This window comes from Vombatus ursinus, unplaced genomic scaffold (assembly GCF_900497805.2).
Source record: "Vombatus ursinus unplaced genomic scaffold, bare-nosed wombat genome assembly UNPS02014789.1, whole genome shotgun sequence".
NCBI lineage: Eukaryota > Metazoa > Chordata > Mammalia > Diprotodontia > Vombatidae > Vombatus > Vombatus ursinus.
This window is the reverse complement of record NW_020954567.1, coordinates 24,319,482-24,340,757: the sequence shown is the minus strand read 5'-3', so window position 1 is coordinate 24,340,757 and position 21,276 is coordinate 24,319,482.

Sequence of the window (21,276 nt, the reverse complement as noted above, 5' to 3'; positions counted from 1 at the left end):
GAGAGAGAGAGAGAGAGAGAGAGAGAGAGAGAGAGAGAGAGAGAGAGGGAGGGAGAGAGAGAAGACTTATAGAGGTTAGGTGTAAATACAATATGAAAGATACGGAGAATTATAGTGAAAATACAAAAGAACAGACTAATTAATCAAATTAGAATTGGTTGGTTGTTGTCCTTCATGCTTGTCTTTTTTTTTTTTTTTTTGGTGAGGTAATTGGGGTTAAGCGATTTGCCCCCAGAATCACTCAGCTAGGGAGAATTGTGTGTCTGAGGCTAGATTCGAACTCAGGTCCTTCTGACTCCAGTGCTGGTGCTCTATCCACCGCGCCACCTAGCTGTCCCCTTGTCCTTCATGCTTGAAGAGGACCAAAATGAAATCACTATGTTGGGGTCAAGGTACAGTATGCTCAACTGTGGTTGGTCAGACCAATACGAAGTCAGAAGGATCTACCCTAAGTTGGGCATATAATAATCAACTCATGCAAAAACACCATCTCCTACCTCCATGTCTTTGCACTGGCTGTTTCTCAGGCCAGGAATATGATCCCTTCCTACCATTGCCTTTCAGCATTTCTAGTTTCCTTCAAGGCTCAGCTCAAATGCCACCTTCTACAGGAAGCTCTTCTGGATCTCCAAAGCTGTTAGCGCTTCCTTTTCTCCACCATAATTGCCTTGTATTTATATTGTGTTTATTTTGAATACACTATATCTGTACATTTGGTGACCTTTAATAGCAAACTCCTTGAGAGCTGGGACTGTTTCAGCTTTGTCTTTTTACCCCCAGAACCTATCCTATATGTCTGGCATGTAGTAGGTGCTTAATACATGCTTGCTGATTGAATAATTGATTGAAGGTTCACCAGACACTTGATTGAAGAAATGAGTTTTCCTAACTTGACTTTCCCTCTGAAGGAAATGGTTGATCCTTATCACTAAATGGTGGTTACCAGGCTTGTGAAGTAAATCAATGGTATTTACTTGTTAAGTAGGAGCCACATCAATATTTAACTTTTGTCTGAAGCCATGAGGTAAAGGAGTAACAGCTCCATTTTCCATCTACAAGTAGCTCTCTTCTTTTGGAGTACAATACTGCCTTTGATTCAATGGCATAGCTTAGTTTCTACTATGTGCTTACTTCTGTGTAAGTGTAGGTTAGGAGAAAGAGCATTGGACCAAGAGTTTTGTGAGACATGGGTCTAAAGTTTGCCTCTGACACTTACTAGCTGTATGTTCATAGGCAACTCACTAAGCCCTTTGGGCCCCAGTTTCCTCATATGCAAAGTGGTGATAGTAATATTTCCCTAAAGCAAAGGTCTGACCGTATTGCTTCCCTACTCAATGAAGTCTAATGATTTCTTGTTGACTCAATTATGATAATAATAACTAGCGTTTATATAGCATTTGAAGGTTTGCAAAATGTGTTACAAACACAAATAGCTTAATTTATTCTCACAACAACCTCAGGGACAGGTGCTATTATTATCTCTGCTATTATTATCTTCATTTTACAGATGAAGAAACTGAAGCTAAGTGATTTGCCCAGAGTCATATAGCTGGTAAATTTCTAAGGCTAGATTTGAACTGAGGACTTCCAGACATCATCTATCTCTCTCTATGTCTGTCTCTCTGTCTTTGTCTTCCTCTGTCTCTCTGTCCTTCTCTGTCTTTCTGTCTCTATCTCTCTGTCTTTGTCTCTCTCCCTCTCATAGACACATAGACACAAACACAGACACATACACATACACAAACACACAGACACAGACACAGACACACACACACGCACACGTTTCCCCAACTTTGCTTCTCCCACCTCCCAGTGCAGAGAATAAAAGACCATTCCTGCATCCTGAGTCATGGTGATTTCCCTGCAGTAAAGCAGCAATATCAATCTGGTTCATTTCTCCTTCGATTATTTTCTTCTTTTGGAGTCTACACATGGACTGGTGGAACAGAAATACTCCTGCAGATTCAAAATATGAGTTCCATGGGAACATTGGGGTTTGGCTTTGAATAATATATTTGCAGTTAAACTTCATCTATTATCAAACTTTTTTTAAACCACTTAAGCGAAATCAATACCAGTGTTTGATGATGTCCTTCAGTGAGGTCCCTGTGGACTCATGGTTGGACTTACTCCTCCAAATATGCCAGACTTATTTCCATGATGCCAGGCAGCCTTTCTGAGAAGCAGCTCTTCTGGGACTGGGGTTCCTAGGGTGTTTAGGACAGAGAGGACATAGAATTCCTTGGTTAGCCACTACTATTTCCTTCTCACCTCCTCTCCCTCATCCCTACTCCAAAAGTAGGGCCTCCCTGGTCTTCAGTGTAAGTATAATTTGTCCAAATTCCCATTAAATCATTAATGACATAGTCAATGTGGATATTTGTTTTTCATATTTGTTCTTTCTATTTGTTCATGGAAGGGGAAGGGAATGACTAGAATAGAGTAATTTATGTTCTTTTTTAAAGTTTATTTATTTGTTTTTAGTTTTCAACATTCATTTCCATAAGATTTTGAGTTCTAAATTTTCTCCCCCTCCCCAATACAGCATGTTATACATGTACAATAATATTAAACATATTTTGGGGGCAGCTAGGTGGTGCAGTGGTTAGAGCACTGGCCTTGAAGTCAGAAGGACCCAAGTTCAAATCCAGCCTCAGACCAAACACTTGACACTTACTAGCTGTGTGACCCTGGGCAAGTCACTTAACCCCAATTACCTAAAATAAATGAATAAAAATATTTAACATATTTCCACATTAGTTATCTTGTAAAGAAGAATTAGAACCAAAGGGGAAAACCACGAGAAAGAAGAAACAAAAGAGAGAGAGAGAGAGACAAAATAGTATGCATTGATCTGCATTCAGACTCCATAGTTCTTTCTCTGGATGTGGATAGCATTTTCCATCATGAGTCTTTTGAAATTGTCTTAGATCCTTGTATTGCTGAGAAGAGTTAAGGCTATCAAAGTTGATCATCACACAATGTTGCTGTTACTGTGTACAATGTTCTAATTTTGCCCATTTCACTCAGCCTCAGTTTGTGTAAGTCTCTTCAGGTTTTTCTGAAATCTACCATTTCTTATGGAACAATAGTATTCCATTATATTCATATACCACAACTTGTTCAGTCATTCCCCAATTAGTGAGCATCCCCTCAATTTCCAATTCTCGGCCACCACAAAAAGAGCCACTATAAATATTTTTGTACATGTGGGTCCTTTTCCCATTTTTATGATCTCTTTGGGATATAGAACTAGAAGTGATATTGCTGGGTCAAAGGGTATGCACATTTTTATAGCCCTTTGGGCATAGTTCTAAATTTTCTCAAGAATGCTTGGATCAGTTTACAACTCCATCAACAATGCATTAGTGTTCCAATTTGCCCAGATCTTCTCCAGTACCCAATACCCAATCCTGTTCTGTCATGTTAGCCAAATTGATTGGTGTGATATAGTACCTCAGAGCTGTTTTAATTTGCATTTCTCTAATCAATAGTGATTTAGAGCATTTTTATATGACTATAGATAGCTTTAATTTCTTCATCTGAAAACTGCCTGTTTATATTCTTTGATCATTTATCAATTGGGGAATGACTTGCATTCTTATAAATTTAACTCAGTTTTCTATTTATTTTAGAAATGAGGTTTTTATCAGAGACACTGGCTGTAAAAATTGTTTCTCAGCTTTCTGCTTCCCTTCTAATCTTGGTTGCATTGACTTTGTTCATGCAAAAATTTTTTAATATAATCAAAATTATCCCTTTTACATTTCATAATGTTCTCTATCTCTTATTTGGTCATAGAGTCTTCCATTCTCCATAGACCTGACAGGTAAATTATTTCTTGCTCTCCTAATTTGCTTATAGTCTCACCCTTTATGCCTAAATCATGTATCTATTTTGACCTTATTTGACCCCATTATTATATGGTGTAAGATGTTGCTTTATGCCTAGTTTCTGCCATACTATTTTCCAGTTTTCTTAATAGTTTTTGTTAAACAATGAGTTCTTATCCCAGAAGCTGGAGTCTTTGGGTTTATCAAACAGTAGAATACTATAGTAATTGACTACTATGTCTTGTGTGCCTAACCTATTCCACTGACCCATCACTCTTTTTCTTAGCCAGTAGCAAGTAGTTTTGATGATTGCTGCTTTATAATACAGTTTTAGATCTGGTATGGCTAGGCAACCTAGGAACAGAGTAATTTTTTAAAAAAAAAAAGTAAAAAGAAATAAAAAACTAAAGATATCAATAAAAATTTTAATTTTTTAAAAATTTGTTGCCTTGAGTGGAAGGATCACTTAAAGGAAAGGAATAAGCATTTATTAAATGCCTATTATGCGTTAGGAACTGTGCTAAGTCCTTTACAAATATTATCTCACTCAATCCTTATAATAACCTAGGGAGGTAGCTGCTATTATTATTCCCATTTTATGGTTGAGGAAACTGAGGCAAATAGAGATTAAGTGTCCAGCCCAAGGCTACATAGCTAGTAAGTGTCTGAAGCTACTTTGAACTTAGATCTTCCCGACTCCAAGCCTAGCACTCTATCTTGCCATCTATGAGAGGTAAGAGTGTTATGTAGTCTACTCTCTAGCTCCATCTTTCAGACATCAAGGAAGAACATGTTGGATTGCACAGTCAGGATCCAAAAAGATCTCAACAAGCTAGAATCATGGGCCACATCTAATGAAGTTAAAATTTAATAAGGAGCAAGTCTTACACCTGGGTTCAGAGAAGCAACTTCACAAATAAAAGATAGAGGAGGCATGATTAAACAAAAGTATATTTGAAAAAGATCAGTGGGTCTTAGTAGACTCAATATGAGTCAACAGTATGATATGGCAACCAAAAAAGTTAATGTGATGTTGGACTGTATTAAAAGAGAAAAAGTCCACAACTGGGGAAGCAATGGTCCCATAATACTATTATTTTATGTCTGCATCTGATGCACCGTCTCCATTTCTGGACACCACACTTAAAAAATATGCTGGAAAGAGTCTAGAAAAAGTTGATAGAGATAGTGGTCAGAACACAAGGACATGGATAGCAAGCTCTCTTGAGCAGAGAGGAATGACTTTATTGAGTTTTTTTTTAGATTTTATTTTTTAATCTAATTTATTTATTCTTAGTTATATTATTTAAATATAGTATTGATACATTAGAACATGATACATAATCTATTATGCACTCTACTATTTATTTGTTTGTTTGTTTTTATTCCCTGGCTGCCCCAAGACACACTAATCTCCACCTTTTCATTGCTATTCTATGGTGCAGGCAACATCATACCATTTGAAGGTCAGACAGGAGAGCAAGGGATTTCAGAGTGGAGAAGAGAAGACTTAGGTGGGGTTGGGGAGACGGAGAATGTCTTCAAGTATTTGGAAGACTGTCATGTGAAAGAGTTTTTAGATTTGTTCTGACTGGCTCTAGAGGGCAGAACAAGGAATCATAGGTAAAAGATGCATATTGGCAGACGTGGGATGAACGTAAGGAAAAACTTCCAATTAGAGCTATCCAAAAGTGGAAAGCGCCTCTTTGGGTGGTAGTGGGTTTCTCTTCACTAGAGGTCTTAAAGCACTCTTTGATTCTGAAGTTCCTCTCCTGACTGGTGTTGGGCAAATCACTCAGCATCTCTGTGCCTCTGTTTCCATATTGCAAAAATTAGATATGTGAACTAAGGTCCCTTCCAACTATCCTAAGTTTTCTATAACACAATGAAATCCTTCAGATCACAATGGAACAAATTTGGTGCTCATTTTGGCATCACATAGACTGAAACTGGAATGAATGTGCTTCTCTTCTCACAGAAAAGAGGTACATAATATAACAATAATTATTATCTTTGCATAAGTATATGTCTTGGAGAAACATATCACATAGAATAATAGGTTGCCTCCATCTTCTTAACAATGTCTTTTCCAGACATTGAACTATTCAGAGATGCTTTGGGGTTGCAAGCTCTAAAGATAAAATACTACCTGAAAGGGTTGTCTTTTTCATACTTTAATGTGACTTAATTTAGACAGATAATAAGGTCTATGTTAAGCAACTTGGCAGAGGGGTAGGAGGGCTGACTTTAGAGGCAGGAAAATCTGTGTTCAAATCTTGCCTCTGATGTGTATTAGTTGTGGGACCTTGGCCAAGCAATTTAATTTCTCAGTCTCAGGCAGTTTTCAAAGACTGAAAGTTAAAGAAGAATTGCTAGTCTGCATTGATATAGAAAATTTCCATACTGGAAGTTCCCTACACTAATGAAATAACAGATCCAGGTTAAAATATCATACCTATACCTAGATAATTACTCAGAGAATGAATGTGACTTTTCTTTGCAGATAGGGAAGAAGAATGAAGAATTTTAGAGGCAAGGCCTATGTGGAATGCAGATTTTGGAGAGTCAGGTGGCTACATGAGAATTCTAGGTGTCTGAAGTGGGGGTGGCGGAGGTGAAGAGGAGAGAGGAAATAGGGATTGGAAGAAGGTTCAGAAAGGAAATGGAAGATCACTAAGGACAAATATGGCTTACCTTGTGATTTTGAATAGGGTCCTTGTAACAGTTGACATAGTGATACTCAAACTAAGATATCAAGACTAATTTGGAAAGTTACAACCTAATTTCCCCTCAATTCACCCCAGTAACCCTATGCTAGCCTTTCTAGTTCAACCAGATCTCCCTCCTATCCAGTCCAAAGCTCTCCCTCTTCTAGTGGGAGGAGGGAAAGAGGAAAAAAGGAATATTAGGGAAAAGATAAGCACTCTTCCTTCCCTCCTTCTCTATCTTTATTGTAAGCAGTAAGTATGCTATTCCTTTCCATGTTAGATGGAAACCTGTGTCTAAATTTGTTATTTTCTTTTCTTTTAGGAATGTAAGTGTACCCTTTTTGGTATAGCAAAGAATTAGAACCAAAATAAATGCCCGTCAATTGGAGAGTGGCCAAACAAATTATGACACATGAATGTAATGGAATATCACTGTGCTGTAAGGAATGGCAAACATAATGAATGCAGAGAAACATAGAAAGACTTACTTGCACTAATACAAAATGAAATAAACTGAGTCAGGAAAATACACAATGACTACAATGATGTAAATGGAAAGAACAACAATTCTAAAATAATCAAAACTGGGCTGCAAAATTTAAAAGGACAAGTTTGGCAACCCAAGAAAAGCTATGACAGAACACTTCCCTTGATTCTTTGCAGAGATCAGGGTCCACAGGTATGCAACATAGCATATCACATCAGATTTCTTCAATGGATTGATTAATTCTGCTAATGGTTTTCCTCTTATTTCTCTTTGTTATTTTATTTTATTATTTTCTTAATCACGGATGAGTCTCTGTGAAAGAATAGGCAGAGGTAAACCTAGGTGATGTAAAAACAAATGATATCAATAAAATTTATTTTAAAATATTGCAAAAAATGGACAGCAGCCTCTACATCCACCAATCAGAAAATGAATCAACAAATTGTGGTAGATTAATGGAATGGAATATCATGGTACTGTTAAAACAAAGATGGCAACTCTGCATTCCTGAGATTTTATTCCTTCCCAGCCCTGACAGCCATTTATTGCAGCATAAGCCAACAGCTCCATTATCCTATAGGCACCTCAACTGGAGCAGACCCACCTTTGACATGCCTTCAATATGGCCTTGTCTTACCTGACCTACAAATGCTTGTGGGACCTCATTCACAAATGCTAGACGGCCTGGGCATTAACTTTTGGTAATGATTCCAGTTAATAAGGTCCTCAGCAACTCCCAGGAACTTCGGTCAGATTGTCTGTTAATGTTTCAAATGGAAGAGGTTTTGAAAGATTTGATTTCTCACAAAACTTGCACCATCTGTTCTTCCTGACTAGCTTCTTGACTGCACCAAACCCGACTCTAAAATAGATTTTTAAGTTGTATTTGGGGAACATATGGAACATGGATTACACTTAATCTGTGTGGCTCCGGAGGGCAAAGCTAGGATCAATGAGAGAAAGTTACAGCGAGACAGATTTCAATTCCATATAAGGAAAATTTTTTCTAACAGGTGGGACTGTCTATAATGGAATGAACCGGCAAAAAAAAAGTGAGTTTGACATTACTGGAAGTGTACAGAGAGTAGATAACAAGGCTGCAAAAAGAACTCCTACATAGCATAAGAGATTGGGTAAGGAAGATTGGGAAAGTCCCAGTGATCAGCAATAGTAGTGGCAAGCTTTGAGTAGCATGTGTGAAGGCAGAAGACATTGTCTGAGGAGAAGAGCTACCTACTCCCTTGTGGTTGGCCCTCACCCTCATATGGCTAGTACCAGTTGTTCTCAGCTCCTATCTCAGGGCCTAGACTTTCCCTTTCTCTAAAACACTCAACTTTGCCCCTCAGGGAGATGGACTTCCTTCTTAACCTATCCCAAGAAGGAATGATGGGAAAAGGTAAAATGTCTGAGCTTGCATGCCTGCCTTACATACCAGAAGCAGCCTCCACCAAGCTGTTTGGTGCATATGTCTAAGTATTGGGAAAGGGGAAGCAAATAAATATTTATAATAGCACCTACTACGTGTCAGGCACTGTGCTAAGTGTTTTTTTTTAACAAAGATTATCTCATTTAACCCACACAACAATTCCATGAGGTTATTATCCCTATTTTACAGTTGAGGAAACTGAGGCAAATAGAGGCTAAGTAACTTGCCCAGGGTCGAAGAGTTAGTAAGTGTCTGAAGCTGGATTTGAACTCAGGTCATCTTGACTTCAGGCCCAAAACTCTATCCACTGAACCACTTAGGTGCCATTTAGAACGTCAATCTGCTTAGAGTAGCTTCCAAGTCTGAAATTGTGAACTTCAGTATCCTCTTTGTGTCTCAGGAACTGTCCATAAAAACCCCTTGATGACCATAGCTTCTGTGTTGAACAGATGCTTCCATTGCTAATCTGAACTGATTCACTCACACTGTATTTGACTAACACCTCGCTGCAAAGGACATCTCAGTCAACCCATAGGATGACTTCTATGATTCTCTGCTCATAAGGATAGACTCCTCAGCAGTAACTATAGCATTTACCACTTCTAGCTTCCGGCTTAGCTGATGCACTTCTGAAATCTATCTTGTTACCTCTTCCTTTCTTCTCTTACCTTTCTGGGTTTAGACTCTGAGCTCTTTCTATGAATGACTGTATACCTCCAACCTTAGTTCATTGTTAATGACCAAATTCTCATCTTCTAAGTATAATAAGATAAATTACAGTTGTTTTATAATTATAGAACACTTCCGATGTCCATGTTATTCCATCATATTAGAGTTTATCACTTTCAAAATGAGCAACAACTGTCTCAGAATTCTAAGTAATAATAATAATAATAACACTTATATAGTACTTACTATGTGCCAGGTACTATGCTAAGTGGTTTACAACTATTACCTCATTTGATTAGAATAACTGTTTTCCTTAGAACTCTGAGCAGACCTATGCCTCAGAGAAGAGAATTGTCACTCCCTTAAAGGGTCTCTCACTCTGACCCTTCCTCTTCTTATAGAATACATCCTTTTCATTTAGTGGGATTTAGTAATTAGGATTGAAAATCTCCGGTGGGAAAGAGTGTTGCTACTACTCAAGAAGGGTGGAAGTGTTTTGTAAGACTTCATTTAGTGAATGAAAGTAAGAAGCAGAAATGCCAACTAGATCCTGATTGATGCTAATAGTAAACCCTCTGAAGTGGTCACATTATTTGAATCCACACTAAATATTTCCATTGGGGTGGAACCAATAACCATATTTTACTTCATTATAACTTGGAAGAGGGAGAATCCAATACATGTAACCAGCCACCTCAGAAGATTCATTATTAGCACTAATCAGGACTTAACTGTGTTATACCATTATTTATGCCCCTTCAGCTTTCAGAGGCTTGACCAGCAGGAATTGTAACTCCTTGTTGCAGTCCCGAGATTACCTCTGTCCATGCACTGTTTCAATCCATTTCCTCTCCCCTGAGTTTTGCTTCCTGCTCCAGGTTTTATCAAAGCATCATGGTATGTCAATACTTGTCAGGGCCTTGGGGCCCATCTAGTTCAGGGATTCCTAACCATTTTTGTGTCATGGGCTCCTTTGGTAGGCTGGTGAAACCTATGAACCTCTTCTCAGATGAATGTTTTTAGATGCATAAAATTAAATCCATAGGCTTATAAAGGAAGGCAATTAGGTTGAAATAAAAATGTAATTTTTTTCTAATCCAATGTCATGGACCTCATGAAATATATCTTAGATATGATTCCTTCCCCTTGCTGGGGTCCCACTCAAGGTAATAATGTAATTTTTTTTTAATTGTGCAGATTCTTACAGGGAGGCACTGGTCCACTGAAGGGAGGTGTCTCATGACTCCTTATGGACTCACATGCTGATCCTTTCCCTTGCTGGGGCCCCAACCAGAACAGTCATGGGCACCGTCCAGATCCTTGGGGGATGGAGGGGAGGTATCCTTCTTCAAGCATTGAGCATTTGCTAAATTCACCATGAGCTCAGATGGTTTTTTGCTGTGGAAGTAAAGCTGTTCTATAGGTAAATACTTTATGAGCATGTGTCAATGCAATGAAGAGCTGATGACCAGCCTTAGAGGGAGGGTCATTTTCTGCCAGAGCGGAAGCAAAGTGAGTTAGATGACCACCCTAGGATTTATGCCAGATGCTGACATCCTCAAGTTCTTCTTGGATAGAGGCAATGAGCCAGGTAAATAGGAGGTCCTCAAAATATGCTAGGGCCCTTCATGCCAAGAGGGAACCATGAATACAAAAGTTACATATAGAAAAGTATAGGTTTATAAATGCTATAACTATGATTTCTATTGCAAATAAAATGATTTCTTTGAGTATATCAGTGATTTATTTAGAGGGCTAAAGATTGACTCTGTCATATATATTGTAAGTGAATTATTGATTACATTTGTATGCATCTTGTTTCCCTATTAGAGGATAAAGTTTTAGAAATCAGAGACCATGTCATATATTTTACACATCTGTGTAAATCCCACAGTGCTAGAAACAGTGCTTATTTGAGGATGTATTTATTAAACATGTAGTAGGTATACAATAAATACTTATTTTTAAAACATATTTTCACATTAGTCATGTTGTAAAGAAGAATTAGAACCAATAGAAGGAACCACAAGAAAGAAGAAACAAATCAAAATAGAAGAAAAAAAGAGCAAATAGTATGCTTTGATCTGCATTCAAACACCATAGTTCTTTCTCTGGATGTGGATCATTTTCCATCATGAGACTTTTGGAGATGTCTTAGATCCTTGCATTGCTGAGAAGAGCTAAGTCTATCAACACAACGTTAGTCATCACACAACTTGGCTGTTACTGCGTACAATATTCTCCTGGTTCTGCTCCCTTCACTCAGTATCAGTCCATACAAGTCTTTCTAGGTTTTTCTGAAGTCTGCTTGCTCATCATTTCTTATGGCACAATAATATTCCATTACATTCATATACCACAACTTGTTCAGACATTCCCCAATTGATAGGCATCCCCTCAATTTCCAATTCTTTGCCACCACAGAAAGAGCTGCTATAAATATTTTTGTACATGTGGGTCCTTTCCCCATTTTTATGATCTCTTCAGGATACAGCCCTAGAAGTGCTGTTTCTGGATCAAAGAGTATGCACATTTTATAGCCCTTTGGGCATAGTTCCAAATTGCTCTCCAAAATGGTTGGATCAGTTCACAACTCCACCAACAATGCATTAGTGTTCCAATTTTCCCACATCTTCTCCAACATTCCAATAAATACTTATTTAGTAAATGAATTAATGTTTCTCTTATTTTTAAGCTGTTATTCACTATGCCTCATTTTCCTCATCTGTAAAATAAAGGGATCGTGCTAGATCAGGTGTTCTAAACCTGATGTACATTCAGATTCTAGCTCTAAAACAGTTTTACTTATACAGGAAAAGACCAGAAAGTACTCACATCTAAGTCCACAATAAGTCTAAAGAATGCTCTGCCCTTAGAGGAGGCTCATCTTCCCCCAGGGATCTGTATGGTGCTGATGACTGACGGTAGCAACCTGGCTGGGATCCCAGCAAAGGAAAGGATTGGCATCTGAGTTTATGAAGAATTACAAGACACCTTTCCTTAGTGGATCAGTTCCTCTCCTTAAGGACCTATACAATGTGTTTTTGTTTTTTTTTTACTTATCATATCCCCTTCAAGGGAATGGAATCACTTCTAAGATAGATTTCAGGGGTCCATGACCTTGAATGGGAAAAAGTTACAACTTTATTTCAATATATTTGTCTTCCTTTTTTTCTTTTATCCATTCAAAAACATTAGTCTAGGAAAGGGTTTATAGACTTCACTAGACTGCTAACGTGGCCAGATATAAAAATACTCAAGAATTCCCAAGCTGGATGACTCCCAAGGGCCTGAGAAGCATTGACATTCCATGATGCTTTGGTTAAACCTGGAGCAGGGAGCAAAAGTCAAGGGGTAGAGGAGATGAACTGAAACATGGCTCCCAGTTGCCATTGGGACAGAGGTCATCTCAGGAGACTGCGACAAGGAGTATTCATTCCTGCTGGTTGTGCCTCTGAAAGCTTTAGAACAGCAGCTGCTAACAGGGTATAAAGGGGCACAGGGGACAGCAAAGTGGCACAGTGGATAGAGAACTGATCTTGGAGTCAGGAGCACCTGAGTTCAAATCTGGCCTCAGACACTTGACACTCACTGGCTGTGTGACCCTGGGCAAGTCACTTGACCCCCTTGCCTAGCTAAAAGAAAGAAAGAAAGAAAGAGGCATAAATAGTGGTATAATAGTCATTTTAGCCTCTTAACTTCATTCAGCAAAGGAGGTCTTTCTCACCTTCTCTTCCTAAGGAGTTCTTACCTCTACCAAGAAGAATGAGAGTCTGAAAGAGCAAGAAAAGCCATTTAGGAAACAATTACATAGTTTCTTGGTTGCAGAGGGAAATGCATGAGGGGGTAGATTCTGGAGAAAGAACAGTATTTGGCAGAGCTCAATTTTATTCATATCACTGCCAGTCACTTTCCAAGAGAATATAAGGTCCCTGAATGCAGAGACTGTGTTAACTTACATATTTATATTCCTAGGGTCTACTATAGTGCCTGGCACATAGTTGGCATTTAATAAATGTTTGTTAATTGATTGATTGATTGGCCTGGAGTAAGAAAGACTCATCTTTCTGAATTCAAGTCTGGCCTCAGACACTTACTAGCTGTGTGATCCTGAGCAAATCACTTAGCCCTGTTTGCCTCAGTTTTCTCATCTGTAAAAATGAGCCAGAGAAGAAAAAGGGTAAATCACTCCAGTATTTTTGCCAAGAAAACCCCAAATGAGATTGTGAAGAGTCAGACAAGACTCAGCAACAACGATAACAACAAATTGATTGATTTTCAAGGCCTCGAGGTAGCCTGGGGGTTCACAGTTTAGAGTGATTTTCCCAAAGTGATTCTCCTAAAACCCATGTCTGTCTGTATCATCCTCACCCCCACCCCGCAGGCACACTACAAATGTCAGTGGTTCCTTACTTTCTCCAGGATCAAATATAAACTCCTTTGTTTTGCATTTAAAGCTCAGCATAGCCTGACTCAAACCTACCTTTCAAGTCTTCTTACATACTTATATACTCCCTTCTTTGTGCAGTCTTCCAGCAATATTAACGTCCTTGCTGTTCCTCACACACAAAGAATCATCTCCTATCCCAAAGCCTTTGTACTGGCTGTCTCCCACACTAGGAATGCTCTCCGTCCTCACTCCCACTTATGGTTTCCCTCAAGATTCAGCTCAAGCACCACCTTCTATATGAAGCCTTTCCTGATTCCTACCACCACCACCTGCTAGTGCTTTCCCTCTCAAAACTACCATGTAATTTTGTTTGTAGTTCAGTTGTTTCAGTCATGTCTGACTCTTCATGACCCCATTTGGGGTTTTCTCGGCCAAGATACTGGAGTGGTTTGCCATTTCCTTCTCCAGCTCATTTGACAGATGAAGAAACCAAGACAAACAGAAATAAGTGACTTATCCAGGGTCACAAAGATAGTAAGTGTTTAAGACCAGATTTGAACTCAGGATGATGAGTTTTCCTGACTGTGTCTGGCACTCTATTCACTATGCTCTCCAGTCACCCATTAATTTTGTTTACATCCTGTTTATAATTTCATAATTACCTCTGAATGTAAGCTGTTTCAGGACTTGGACAGTCCTATTTTGTCTTTCTGTTCCCTGACACATAATAGGGATAGAAATAGAGACTGGAACTATACACTGGTATAGGGAATTCTGAGGGGAGGAAATCCCTCTATCAATGTAGACCAATCTCTGCTTTGCAATTTATAGGCCATGATAGCTGCCTGGAGCAGGCTCACGTAGTTGATAGGTATCTGGGAATAAACTGATCCCAGGTTTTCCTGGCTTCAAAGCTGATGCTCTGACCACTACACTCTGCTATATCAACAGCCCATAGTGGGCACGTGCTATAATAATAAATGTTTATGGATTGATACACTGATTCAGAGAATTTTTAGCTGGAAAGATCATTTTACAGACAACATTCTTGCCTCATTGCCTCAATTCTCCCCCTCTCTAGCTTGAGGATAATAATATATACCAGCCCAGGCAATCTGTGAGGCCTGGGAAGTCCTCTACAAATAGATGCTGTTGGAGGAATGCTAAGCAACTAGATAAAGAAAGAGAAAAAACTACACCTCGTAGGGATTTTGAAAAATCCATCTCTAATACAGATATATTCTCCTTAGTATTCATTTCCAGGCTCCACAGCGCTGGTATCCAAGCAGAGGGCTATTGGAGTCCCACAAGACCTCTGTCTAGCCACTAACAACCCTAAATAAAATTGAGAAATGCACAAAGGCGATCATTCAGGTTAATACGAGAGGTCATAAGGAGAGTAAGATCATTTCCAAGTGAGAAGAATGGACATATCCCTATGTGTTTATATAGGCATGTGTGTGTGTGTGTGTGTGTGTGTATGTGTGTGTGTTGGATGAGTTCAAGAGAATCAATGAATTTCAGATAAATGAAAAACAATTATTCACCCTTGGGGAGAAAAGAAGACAAGAGGTTAAGGAAAGGGGAGCAGCTCTTTAAATGTCTCCTGCATTATGGGTGAGCTTTTAGAGTCCTAAAGAGGCATCTGGACCTCAATTTATTGGTGGAGAGTGGTGGGGCAGGGGCCTGCATGAGAATGTGTGATTGAAGATTTAGTATTGGAAGAGACCTTGGAATAGATACCTAGACCAGCCTCATAATTTTACAGCTCAGGAAACTGAGCCCCCAAGATGTTGAGTGACCACCAAAGTCAAGTGGCTTCCTGAATGCTAATTCAATGTTCTTCATTTAGAGACTTCCATGGTTCTTATCCTGGGAACGGAGTCATGAAGAGAATCATTCATAGGGTTATATTGCTTAGAGCTAACGGGGTCTTGAGAATTGTTGTTCAGCTTGTGCAGTCATGTCGGACTCTTCCTGGCTCCGTGGACCATAGCACGCCAGGCCTTTCTATGCTTTGCTACCCATTGAACTCTGTCCAAGCTCATGTTCATTGTTTCTATGACACTATCTGTTCCTCTTGTCTTCTGCCATCCTCTTTTCCTTTTGCCTTCAATCTTTCCCAACATCAGGGTCTTTTCCAATGAGTCCTGTCTGCTCATTAAGTTGCCAAAGTATTTAAGCTTCAGCTTCAGCATTTGACCTTCCAGTGAATAGCCTGAATTACGTATTCTTTAAGTATTGACTGATTTGATCTTCTTGCTGCCCAAGGGACTGACCTTCACTAAATCTCTAAGTTGGAAGGGACCTCTAAAACCATTGCATCCAGGCCGTATTTGAACAAGATTTTCCTGTACAGCTCCTCCAACAAGTGGTCGTCTCCAACAAGCAAAGGCATGATGACCTTCACTGAGGGATAATTCATTTAGAATTGAATGACACTGGAGTTGTTCTAATTGATCCAAGATGGAAGAGCTAGGAGCATATGGTGGAGAGTTAGAGAGAGTTAGAGAGAGGTAGACTTGGGTTCAATGCAAGGAAAAACTCTCTATTTGCAGTAGAATGAGCAGCCTTAGGAGATTGTAGATTCTTAAATTGGAGGATTTGGGTTTGTCTCCTGGAGCTTTCATTTACTTTGGGCAAGTACCTTTGCTTCATTGGGCATCAGTTTTCTCACTGTAAGGTGAAGAGATTGTTCTAGCTGATTTTTTCATTCTGTCTTATTTCCAATCACCATCCTGTCCACCTGGAGCAGTGGTTTTTATTCCTTCTTTGAACTCCTCCTACAGAGACTGGGGGAGTGGAGAGGAGTAAGAGGTCATGAAAAGATTGGAATTGAATTAGAGCTGCAATTAAATTTTTAAAATTAAATAAACATTTGCTAAGTTCTAGGTACTGGGGAGACAAAGATAGGTGTAGCACAGATTGGTTTTTCTTAAGAGCTTACACTTTAAAGTGGGGTAGGGAAGGATATGTCTGAACACAAATAACTATGATATGGGGAAAATGGGATAAATGCAAAAAGAAAAAAGAGTCCAGAAAAAGTACTCTGAAAAAATTTGAGGAAGAAGAATTGAGTTTATTCAAGGGTCAAGTGATTTGAAGAAAGGGTATTGCTACAAAGCAGTGATTTGCCCTGGATGTTCCAGATACATAGGAGCTTACAACAATTAAACAGAGTTGGAGTGTTCTGGACCCAGCTCAAACCTACTCCAGATAACTGATTGTTAAATTTTTTAATGTGAGTATTTAGACCTCAGAAATTGTCAATTTACAAATCAGGGCTTGAATTATTGTTTTGTTGATTGTCTAGACTTGAGAAAGTAATGGAGAAAATGTAAATAATGCAGAACAAACTTTAAAATGTGTTTATCCTGCACACATACATATGTGTACATATGTATATATATGTATGTATGTGTGTGTGTGTATATATATATATATATATATGTATATACATGTCTCCCCTCCAAAGAGCCAGTTGTTAAACATTTATCAGTACTGCCACTGGAAAAGCACTTCTACTAATGGGTGAAGGTTAGTTTCCTTGGATCCGTCTTAACCTTTGATTCCTTTTCCAAATTTTATAAGTTAAAATGGATATTAAGGATTTAAGAGAGAGAGGTATGGGTTGAGGAGGCATAGGCCCTGTAGCCAGTGGTACCATAGTAGCAAGAATGAAACTCTACATTAAGAAAAAGAAGACAAAATGGAAAAAAAAATCATAGAATTGACATGATTTAGGCTTGGCTAGAAGGGACATTAGAGACGATCTAGTCCAATTCCTTCATGTTACAGAGGAAGAAACTGATGCTGAGAGTTCTATGTGCACATTAGCATCACACAGGTGGTAAATAGCAGGACTGAGATCTGTACCCATCCTCTGACTCTTTGATTTACTTTTTTAACTAATGCTCTTTCTACTATACCCTACTGTCTTTAAAAGCAACATAAAAACAATCTTGCTCTGGTGCTTTATTTAATTTCCTATTATCACTTATATATACACATACTCATTACACACAAAAAATAAATAAGAAAATGCAAGTTTAAAGCACGATAGCTAATAGCTTAGGGGAAAATGCAATATTTCCTAAGAAGTTGAGAACAGAGAGATTAACATCCAAGGCCTGAATTCATTTAAGAAATAATGTCTAATTTAAAAAAAAATCCATTTCCTGGACATCTGGTTGTTACTGGATATCAGGTCAGAAATTATATTAAAAGATTAGTCATTGGGCAAGGGAGACAAAGCTATTACATATGTCTGTCTCTGATGTCATCTGCCATGTTGCCAGCATCAACAATAGCAGAATTACATTGACAAGAGGAAGAAATGATCACATGGAGAATGATGACAACCACCCTTTTAAGTCTAAAGGCTGGAGGAGGGCTTTTACAGTGTCAGTGACTATACTGTGTAGTGAATAATACCATCTCTATTAGCATATGAAATCTAGAATGGACATAATCAATGCAGGTGAACCCCAGTAAAGATCAGCTCAAACTCAAATCATTTAAATGTAATGGGCTGCCTTGTGAGGTGGTGATCACCTACAATTTTAAGGAATTTAAATAAAGGCTAGTTGACAAACTGTCAGGAATGTTGTAGAGGAGCGTATATTTTATTTATATATAAATATATATACATATACATATATGTATATACACATATACATATATACATATACACACATTCATATACATACACACATATACACACACACACACACATATACATATACACTTGCCCATTTTCTGCTCATTGAGTTCTGATAGACGCAGGGTTTAACGTAGAAGTATTTCAGGTGACAATTGCAATGTAATTCAACTGGCTTAATCCCCCTACCCAGTGTCCTGGAACTTCTAAGGATTTTTGAAATTCAGATGGAAATTTGCCAACAGGTCTAGCAGATACCATTAATAGAAATAGTAAAATATTTAATTGGGGCAGAATTTCATAGCAAAGCATATCTCTTTACCCATGTTCTAATGAATGTAATTCTATCCCCAAATCCCACCAGAGTATTATGGGTTAATAGCTTAATCAAGAGTCTCCCTTCTGAAATAAGGAAAAATTTCTCTCTGTGGAACCATAATAAGGCATATAAAGCCTTAGTGCAGGATTGTTCTTGTCTTTTGGTATTATGTTGCTCTGGTTCATTTCTCTGTCCTAGGGAGAGGGTCTCCCAATGTTTCATGGAATCTCAAGAACATAATTTGTACATAAAATTCTGGATGCCCCTTTTGCAATCCTGCATGCACTCACCTCTGACACTGAACACTGGCATTGAACTTCTTCCCAGAATCCTCTTCCTTCATGATGGAATCATCCAATGTTGTGAGTACCCATTCTTTTGGGAAATGGAACCCTGGGAACTTGTTTCAATCAACATTTGCTTTCTGGGCCTAGGCATTCTAGGAAAAAGCAATCTCTTCTCTTCAGATGTGCTCATATATTCCTTTGAACAAAATCTCAGAGAAATTAAGAATTCTGAGCAGATTACACACATTTATTGCCATGAGTGCAGCAGAATGTACCAAAAATTAAGGAGACTCTTAAAATGGTTTTGTAACTAACAACATGAGTCACTGAACTATTGGGCTATGAGGGATACTCTGCATCCACACAGTCCATTTCCTCCCTCTAGAGATTATACTGCCTATGTGATAGTTAGCAAACGAAAATCCCATTTAAAAAACCATTGGGAGGGGAGAAGCTAGGTGGCACAGTGGATAGAGCACTGGCCCTGAAGTCAGGAGGACCTGAGTTCAAATCCGGCCTCAGACCAAACACTTGACGTGTACTAGCTATGTGACCCTGGGCAAGTCACTTAACCCCAATTGCCTCACAAAAAACAAAACAAAACAAAACAAAAAAAAAACAAAAACCATTAGGGGACCCAGGAACTCTATGAACACAATTACAAAACACTTTTCACACAAATAAAGTCAAATCTAAATAATTGTAAAAACATCAGTTGCTCATGGGTAGGCCAAGCTAATATAATAAAAATGACAATTCTACCTAAGCTGATTTACTCATTCAGTGGCATACCAATCAAACTACCAAAAAATTATTTTATAGGGCTAGAAAAAATAATAACAAGATTCATTTGGAATAACAAAAGGTCTAGAATATGGAGGGAACTAATTAAAAGAAATGCAGGAGAAGGTGGCCTAGCCATTCCAGATCTTAAATTGTATTATAAAGCAGCAATCATCAAAACTGCTTGGTACTGGCTAAGAAATAGAATGGTGAATCAGTGGAATAGGTTAGGTATGCAAGACACAAAAGTCAATGACTATAGTAATCTATTATCTGATAAACCCAAAGACCCCAGCTTCTGGGACAAGAACGTACTCTGAAAAAAACTGCTGGGAAAATGGGAAAAGAGTATGGCAGAAACTAGGCATTGATCAAAATCTCACACCATATACCAAAATAAAGGCAGAATGGGTTCATGATTTAGATATAAAGACTGATACTATAAGCAAACTGGGAGAGCAAGGAATAGTTTACCTATCAGATTTATGGAGAACAGAAGAATTTATGACAAACAGGAGATAGAGAACATTATGAAAAGCAAAATGGATAACTTTGATTACATTAAATTGAAAAGCTTTTGCACAAACAAAGCCAACGCAACTAAGATTAGAAGGAAGGTAGAAAATTGGGAAAGAATTTTTGCAACCAGTCTCTCTGATAAGGGCGTCATTTCTAAAATATATAGAGAATTAAGTCAAATTTATAAGAATACAAGTCATTCCCCAATTGATAAATGGTTAAAGGATATGAATAGGCAGTTCTCAGATGAAGAAATTAAAGCCATCTATAGTCACATGAAAAAATGCTCTAAATCACTATTGATTAGAGAAATGCAAATCAAAACAACTCTGAGGTACCACATCATACCTATCAGATTGGCCAACATGACAAAACAAGAAAATGATAAATGTTGGAGAAAATGTGGGAAAGTTGGAACACTAATGCATTATTGGTGGAGTTGTGAAATGATCCAACCATTTTGGAGAGCAATTTGGAACTATGCCCAAAGGGCTATAAAAATGTGCATACCCTTTGACCCAGCAATAGCACTTCTAGGGCTATATCCCAAAAAGATTATACAAATGGGAAAAGGACCCACATATACAAAAATATTCATAGCAGCTCTTTTTGTGGTGGCAAATAATTGAAAATTGAGAGGATGTTCATCAATTAGGGAATGTCAGAACAAGTTGTGGTATATGAATGTAATGGAATACTGTTGTACTCTAAAAAATGATGGGCCCATTCCTCCTGAAGAGGGGTGGAGCCCGCTTCTGGCCAGAAACATCTAAGTCCTCTGGACTTTCTCTGTAATAAACTTTCTTGATACTAAAAAAAAAAAAAATGATAAACAGGCTGACTTCAGAAAAACCTGGAAAGACTTGTATGATCCGATGCTGAGTGAAAGGAGCAAAACCAAGAGAGTGTTGTATACAATAACAGCCACGTTGTGCGATGACTAATATTGATAAACTTAACCCTTCTCAGCAATACAAGGATCTAAGACATATCCGAAGGCCTTGTGATGGAAAATGTTATCCACATCCAAAGAAAGAACTATGGAATTTAAACGCAGATCAAAGCATACTATTTGCTATTTTTTTCCTCTTCTGTTGAGTTTTGTTTCTTCTTTCTGGTGGTTCCTCCTATTGGTTCTAATTCTTACAACATCACTAATATGAAAATATGTTTACTAGGAATGTATATGTATAGC